Genomic DNA, 9,045 nt, shown 5'->3' on the forward strand with positions numbered 1-9,045 from the left:
GCAAAGTTGCCACGTCAGTGGAGGACAAGATGGAATGAAATAATCTGGAGCGCGAAATATCCTGGGCCAAGGAGAATAGAAAAGGGAGAAAATTAAAGAACAAAGGAACATACTTATTTACAGGGCCCACGACAGTGGAGTTAGCACCACAAGAGGCAGGGGAAGGAGAGAGGAGGTATACGAGGAAGAGAAACAAATGAAAATAAGCCGTGTCGTTTTCTGGCAGGTTTGCTGTAGATGTTAGTGAGAAGAAATATACATACATCACCCACGCAGGACACTTGCTTCCAGACGCAATAGTCCTGGGCACTATGCCAATAGGTGCTCAAATTTGTTCCCCTCCTGCTGGTGGCACAAACGGATACGACGTCGCACACTACCACGCACACGCCGGAGTGTTTGGGGGTGTTATTGCTCTACACACGTTATGAATATTCTCCTGCAGCTATTCCACGGTTCTGGGTCTATTCCGATACACAACGGACTTTAGATACCCCCATAAGTGAAAGTCTAATGGCCTGAGGTCAGGTGATCAGGGCGGCCATTCCACGGGATCCCTTCGACCAATCCATCGGCCAGGAAACACCTCATTGAGCCATTGTCGCACTGTGCGGCCGTAATATGGCGGTGCTCCATGGTGCAGGAAATGAAATACACGCCGCGATACCAAAGGCATTTCATCCAGATATAGCTGTAATGTGGTGTGCAGATGGTGTAGATACTAGCCTGATGTTAACTTCTCGGGTAAAAACACGGGCACCAATATGACGTTGCCATGTATTCCACACATTCACTCGCGGATCGGCTTGAATTTGAGCTTCAACAACTATGTGGAGGTTCTCGCCAGACCAATGCACAACATTGTGTCTGTTGACTGTGTCATTGAGGTGGAAAGTAGCCTCATCACTGAATAGAATGTCAGCCTCTAGCATAGGATGTTGTGTTAGTGTCCGGTGAAACCACTCACAGAACTCTGTTCGTCTGTCTGTGTCATCCCTATGTAACGGTTGTACCAAACATATCTTGTAAGGATGATACTGTTCACGTGATAAAATTCTGCAGACCCACTTCTGAGATATGGACGCCTATTGTGCAATCTTCCATGTTGGTCTTTCAGGAGTAACTGCCACCTTTGCAAGCATATAAATAGTCATTAAATTGAGACGATTTTCAGTTTAACGTCCCGTTCAGCGACGAGGCTATATGAGACGTTGACCTACTGATTAAAGTGGAATCTGAACCACATGAGCTCCCGCCGGGAATCGAACCCGGATCTCTCAAGCCAAAGGCGCGTACGCTAACCGCTTAGCCATCAATAGTCATGTCGCAGGATGTTGCAGTTCGTGGTCGTCCACTACGGAGTCTGTCCGCCACGCTACCTGTGGCTTTAAAGCCTGCGATGAGTATCGAAATGAGTTGGTGGGACGGTGCTACCTGATTTAGATGACACCTGTGATACTCTGCTGCTGCTTCCCGTTGACTCATTCCAGCTTCATGAAGGAGCACCATTTCAGTTTTTTCTTGCATTGAATACATTTCATGTCCTCAAAACACACGTGTCACAGGTGAAATCGATAACACAGAACTACTCTCAATTCATCCAGAGCGGTCGCATTAGATATCCCACGATCAAATAGCCGCGTGGCACAGGTTGCTCCAATTGCTATGTACTAACTCCACCACTGCAGACTGGTGATAACGATCAAAGTCACTCAGACAAATGATCTGTTACGTAAAGGTTGCAACCTTCCCAACTTTGTTCAACTGTATTACAGATCACCAGTTAATTGGATTTGCTGACCCGTTGTTTCTTCTTGAGTAAACAACACCAATATACTGTTCTGACTGACAGAGCTTAGTGCGTAGAGTCAATAGCAGCAACGCATAAACCAATGGCTAGACCCGAATCACAATTTACATAATCATACTACTACTACTACTACTACTACTACTACTACTACTACTACTACTACTACTACTACTACTACTACTACTACTACTACTACTACTACTACTACTAATAATAATAATAATAATAATAATAATAATAATAATTTTTCTTTGTGAGTCTCCTCACCTCTCACTTTCGGAGTATTTTTTCCCACCTTACGAAGATTGAACGAGAATATACGTGACATGACTTTATTTTATGATGTGCAGTTATCTAATGCATAATTGCAGTCTAATAGGCAAAAACTCAAAACGGAATGTCAACGGCCGTGGCAGTACAGAAGGTATTATTGCGATATTCTGCTAATGGAAAAGAAAAAAAAAACAATCTCAGTTGTAATGGTTGGAGCAGGATGCATGCCCATTTTCAACTTACCCAATACCACCTGCGAGATAAATTTAGGAGATAGAAAATGAGGTGTACTGAGATGTCTACAGTTACATTCCGAACAACTTTCAGCGGTAATTTCAATTGTGATCCTCAGTAACGAAACGGTACATACTAATGCAGATGCCTCCTAAATATGTTGCACGCATTGCATTAATTTTGCAGGGTTCCAAAAATGTATTATTAAAATCTTTGCTTCGCATTTCAATTGCTTCTCTTTTCCCATCTAATCACACTTTATAATACAAATGGGTATTATTCTTCAAACCTAATTTCACCTTATTTTTATTCATTACAGTACCAGTCACTTGTACACAAAAATATTTCAGACAAACCATTCCTATTGCAAGTAAAACTTGGGTTCTCATTTTAGATTCTTCCATTCATTCCCGCTTACCCACTTACGCAGGGAGGTCGGAAAGATGATTTTCTAAGAATTAGATTTCCTCCTTTCATTATGTCGCTTTCATTTTAATCATAGTTTTCTTTGTTGCAATGTTCTCGAGACGTGGAATGATAAATAGCCTATGTGATTTCCTATTCTGTTCCTATCCTGTGAGTTATATTCTGTTCATTTATTTCCAACTATTTTCATATTAGTGGTACTGGACAATTTATCTAATACAGGCACCATGTCTTGGCGGCCATTTTGTAAACGGTGATACATATGAATAATGTTTTGCCACAATGCTGTTTAGTGTTTGAAGATCTATCGAACGAGGTATCACTCGACCCATGTTTCCATTTAGAACTTCGAAGTTGGATCTTCGGCCTACTAAAGGTGGCCCTGGGGGTGACTGCGACACGTGACCCATGCCATTTTCTGTTTCTCGTTTAGCTCTGTTCGTTTATCTCTAATTGTTCCCATATAAGTGGAGTACGTTTTATCTCATACAGGCACCATGTCTTGGCGGTCATTTTGAATACGGTGATAGATATGAAAAATATTTTGCCACAACGTTATTTAGTGTTTGAAGATCAGTCGAACAAAGTATCACTCACCCCATGTTTCCATTTAAAATTTTAAAGTTTGGCCCTGATCCCCCATGAAGGGCGCCCCTGGAGGCACCGCAACAACACCATTCAAGCACCAACGCCTGTTCTAATTGAGTTTTTGTTCTGTTCATTTATGTTCAATCTTTTTCGAGATTATATACATATGCATATATATATAAACTTTGGATATAATTTTACTTAAAAACAATTTAAAGTTTAAGAGTTAAGCATAATTTTGATCTATTTTTTTAAACGAGCTTCTACGTGGCTAAGCGGTTATCGCACCACCTTTTTCATGGGAGACCCGGGTTCGAATTCTGGTTCGTTTGGATGACACGCTAAGCTGTAAGTCCACGTCTCATATAGCTTCGCTGCTGAACGGGACGCAAAACTCAAAATCAAGTCAAATTAAAAAAATATATTTTATTAACCACAATATGTACTGCCATTTTACTAGCGTGTTAATAAAAAAGCCTGCTGAATCTATTTATTATTAGTTTCATGTCCATAAGTGATGTGATTATCGAAAAGCAACAATTTCTGGGTTAAAAAACTCGACCTCTCGAAAATTACGCATGCATAGTTACACTAACTCACATCGCTTTATTCAGCTTAACGAGATCAATTGATTGCCATATGTTTCAAGTTTATATATTTTGGTACGTTAAACATTAATAATAAAGAAATTTTTATCTTGTTTTATGGGTCACTGGTGCAAGAAATATTCAAACACCCGCCTTTAAACAAACCATTTTCTTTGTAAGCCTTATGACAACGTGGAGAAATCTTCTACGTTACTACTAGAATGTTCTTGCGTTCTCTGTAACACACCCGTTATTTTTCAAACTGTGAAGCACATCCTGTTTACATCACTCATTTATTTACGTGGTTTACACGTATCACATAACTTTGCATTCAACGCTTTAAAAAAGTATAGAAGAGCTACATTTTTCTCTTTAAAAGGAAGTTATTGCGAGACAATGTTCTTTGTAAAGTCTGCCTTTCTTCGTGGTTTCTGCTATGAATACCTCCCTTATCTCCTTAGAAAGTCTTCTTCTTATAGATCACCTGCCAGAAAGAGGGATGAAATATCACTTCTGGGTCAAAGGGCTTTCAAAAACTGAAGATACATGTCTTCATTGTTATTTCTTTCAAAATTCACACACATTATAAACTTAATTTCAGTTGAATAAATAACCATGTAATATCACAAAACGTCTTACCTGTTCGTTACAGGTTACATTAAAAATTCATTATTATATTTACAGATTGTTCTTAAGATAAAATTATCTTTGTTTCTTACTCACTCGTTCTCTCTGCTATATAACATGTAAATACTGTGTACAAGCTGTTATTAAATTATTTCTTTAAAAATAATTTGGAAATAAGAATTTAAAGGTAGAAAACTAATAATCCACGCATTCTTATGCTTTCATCAAACTGCAAGAAGTTAAAACTAAACTGCACATGTTCTCGCATTAAAAGTACGTATATTCACATTCACACTGTTTATCCAAAATAAAAATCTCAACATAGCGTCGTGGTGATTGCAATATTGTATACAAGGATGAAGCCCAACCCAAACAGCAGGTGTATGTATTCAGTGTTTAGTGGCAGTCACGATTAGCAGGCCGGTAGCCAGCCCAAATTTGTAGAGGGCCTGGTAGACTTTAGGAGGGACCCGATCCAACCATATTATAGTTCATCACCATATTATAGTTCATTTACAAGCCTACCGTGAACATTTTAGGGGGGTGTTAAACTACCGCAATGCTAAAAATTAGTTATATAACATCTACTAAATACAGCATTCCACTTTTTTACTATATATTTAAATGTTAATCAGTGTCACAAGAAACATATGAGTATAAAACTAATTTCAAGATCACATCTATTCTATTATTCTATTAATCTCCCTCGCGGGAGGTTTTATAATTAAAAAGTCACAGCACTAAGGCCAAGTTGACTGCTTCACTAGAATTGTTTTAAATCCTTTTGTTGTTAATATAATTGTAGAAGGTGGCCCGTTCCAAAATGGACGAATTGGCCTGTTTCAAATAATTCTGTTTCCTATTGTAATCACATCTTCTATTACAAACTATGTTCCACAAACTTCTAGAATGTTTCAATATTCTACTTCTTTCTCTTCTTCTCTAAAAGAAGGCATATGCACCAAAACTATAGCATTCTGCGCTAACATCCTCCTCCCCTCTAAGAAATGTTTAATCATATCCCCAAATAAGTATATAATTTCGTATTAGTATATCTCTTCCAGAAATGTATACCAATATAGAATAAATTACTAAGTACAAATATGATTTTATATGCATAGATAATAATTTGTTAATAAGCGATTTTTGCATATAAACATATCAAATGTATCTTCATAGAAACACACGTTTACATTAATAAAAAAATTCCAAACCCACAGTATATAAAACATACTCTCAAAACTAGATTATGTTTTAAAATCAGTTTCTATCAACAGCTCATGATACTCACTTCAATTAAAAAGTTACCAAATAAATTTTCAAAATCAAATTTTCAGTCGCAAACCTAACCTAACCTAACCGGTAATAATATATTCATACGTAATCTAACCTAACAACAAGTCAGTAAAAGGACGCCTAAATCCCCATGAACAATATCAAGGACCTTCATCTTCATCCCCAGCGATACAAGACAGTTTCTTCTAAAAGGGTGCAAAAATTCTCCACAATGCCTCAAGCGATACAGGACTCTCCACCATGCCTCAAGCGATACAGGACTCTATCCACCACGCCAGGCAATACAGGACTCTATCCACCACGCCAGGCAATACATGACTCTCTACCATGCCTCAAGCGATACAGGACTCAATCCACCACACTAGGCAATACAGTACTCTCCACCATGCCTCAAGCGATACAGGAATCTATCCACCACGCCAGGCAATACAGAAGTCTCCACCATGCCTCAAGCGATACAGGACTCTATCCACCACGCCAGGCAATACAGGACTCTCCACCATGCCTCAAGCGATACAGGACTCTATCCACCGCGCCAGGCAATACAGGACTCTCCATTATGCCTCAAGCGATCACTTCTTCTTCCTAATTGAAATAAGACACATATATACTTTTCATTTCCTTTCCCTACCGTCTGCCAGGAACGTAAATTCTTGTATGCGACTGCGCCAAATGTTAAACTACCGCAATGCTAAAAATTAGTTATATAACATCTACTAAATACAGCATTCCACTTTTTTACTATATATTTAAATGTTAATCAGTGTCACAAGAAACATATGAGTATAAAACTAATTTCAAGATCACATCTTCTATTACAAACTATGTTCCACAAACTTCTAGAATGTTTCAACATTCTACTTCTTTCTCTTCTTCTCTAAAAGAAGGCATGTGCACCAAAACTATAGCAGATTCTGCGCTAACAGGGGGCAGTATAAACTTAGGGGGGGGGCGGTCCTCTCTAGCCCTTACTTGGATACGGGCCTGACGATGAGTGCTCAATAACGCCTAATACGAACACTGTTACTCTATTATTTCGAACCCAAGTGTAGCGCTGCATCAGCAACCCAAAATATTTGTTATGTGAAAGTGTGTAGTGAACTACAGCACAGCAACTTGTTGGTTCCAGATATTTCGGGCAGGTTCTAGAAATGTCGAAGATCAGCCAGGGTACGGCCGCCCCAGAATAACAGGTTCTGAGAACACAATACAACACGCTAAAGAGAAAATCAATCCACCAGTACAAGACGATTGTTAAACTAACTTTGAATTTTTAAGTCCACTATAGTGCTCCACCTTCGCAAGTTCGAGAAAACCATCAGAAGCTGAGGCATTGTGCCACATGAGTTGACCCAAGCTCAAACCCAGAGAAGAGTGAAATGTGCCGACAACTGCTGCAAAATCCGTGTGCGTGATATGTGTTTCCTGAAATGGATTGTCACATGTAATGACTTTTGTTTTTGATACCCGAATGTGCAAAAACTGGTTGAACAAGGACCAACTTACAGAATCGTTCATCAAACAGAGCCATATTAAGCATAAAGTCATGCTTAGTATGGAGTAATTCACTTTGAGTTCGTTCCTAACGGTCGTACTATCAACACCCATGTTTATCCTGAACAATTGGAGCAGATGTGTGCTGCACTAGTCTCAAAACTTTCTGCATTGGTGAAAAGACAATGCACATTGTTGCAACAGAATAACGGAAAATTACACTCGGCTCCATAAATGAAACAAAAAAATTAGTATCTTGATGGAATTAAACAGATACCAAACTCAGCATATAGTACTTTCCTTGCCTCTTTGGATTACTCCTATTTCGATCCATGGTGCACTTCGCCAACCAGCAGGAGGTGGAAACAGCAGTGATGAACTTCTTTGCGTCTAAGGACAAGACGTAGTATCGACGTGGAATCGAGGAACTGCAGGAAGGTGGCTCCAGACAATCCGATACGATGAGCTATATTTTGAACATTAATCTGCTTTCCATGTATTGTAATAAATACAGATATCTTGTGTACCAGACTATTGCAAGACTTATAACTCATTCCTCTATGCTGGAATATCTTGAATAATGCAGGCAATTGGTTTCTTGCTAACACAATGATAAATAGATCTCGAACAACGTGGTTTTATTCGAGATCTATTTACATGGTGTTAAATTTAATATATAAACAATAGTAAACAGGAATAAAAATTTTGATATTTATAAAAGTTGACAAACCTATTTACCAAATCGTAAATATGTGTAATAATAAGAACTAAGTTAGACCAAAACTAGCATTGTATAAAACCGTGTTACGCAAGGTAATTCTGTAGTTGGAAATAAAAGTGAATCCTGTAGCGTATTTTATCTCCTTCGAATAACATCAGAATGAGTAGATTGATTTGTACAGTTTTGTTATGCATTATGGGAATTTAACTACCACAATCCACACACAAAATGTCTTATCTGTTCCGATGTTTTAAGTGTGAATGTAAAGGACGAAAATTTACCTCTGAATTATTATTGTATTTTATTGAAAGTTAGGGTCCTTTTATAATAGATTTGAGAGATGCACCAAACTATTTTACGTATCCGCAGTATTTTCTAAATATATATATATATATAGTACTCACACTTATAATGAAGTTATTATTAAAGCAACTAAACACTCCTAACATATTCCTTGACTTCTTTCTGTCGCTTCTTGCTCTTAGTATCAACTACAGAATGACGTTATCGAAAGATATATAAATCAACAAACACTGTTCAACCAAAATATTATAAAGGTAACAAAGAAAGTCGAATGCAAATGAAACTAAGGCGAAGGTAAGTTGTTCGTGTGGGTATATCCAACATACAACCTGGTCGTGGCAGTTCAGTTACACAGTGAGCTTCCGTTAAGACAGAGTGAACATGGAACCTCCACAGAATATCATAAAGGCGTGTATTCTGTATGGTTTAAAAATGGGGTCAAACGCCGCTGCAGCAAGAGAGAAGATATGCCAGGCCTTTGATGAGGGTGTCGTAACTACGCGGACAGTGCAGCGGTGGTTTAACAAGTTTGAAGACGGTGACGAAACATTCGAAGACGCACCACGTGCCGGAACATGTACAAAATAAAGATTTTCAGGCAGCAATTGAGGCGAACAGTGGCCAGACATGTGAGAAACTGGGACTACAATTCAATGTGAGTCAAGAAACAATTTGGAAGCACCTAC

The sequence above is a fragment of the Thermobia domestica genome, chromosome 14 (assembly GCF_964235325.1).
Source record: "Thermobia domestica chromosome 14, izTheDome1.hap1.1, whole genome shotgun sequence".
In the NCBI taxonomy this organism is placed as follows: domain Eukaryota; kingdom Metazoa; phylum Arthropoda; class Insecta; order Zygentoma; family Lepismatidae; genus Thermobia; species Thermobia domestica.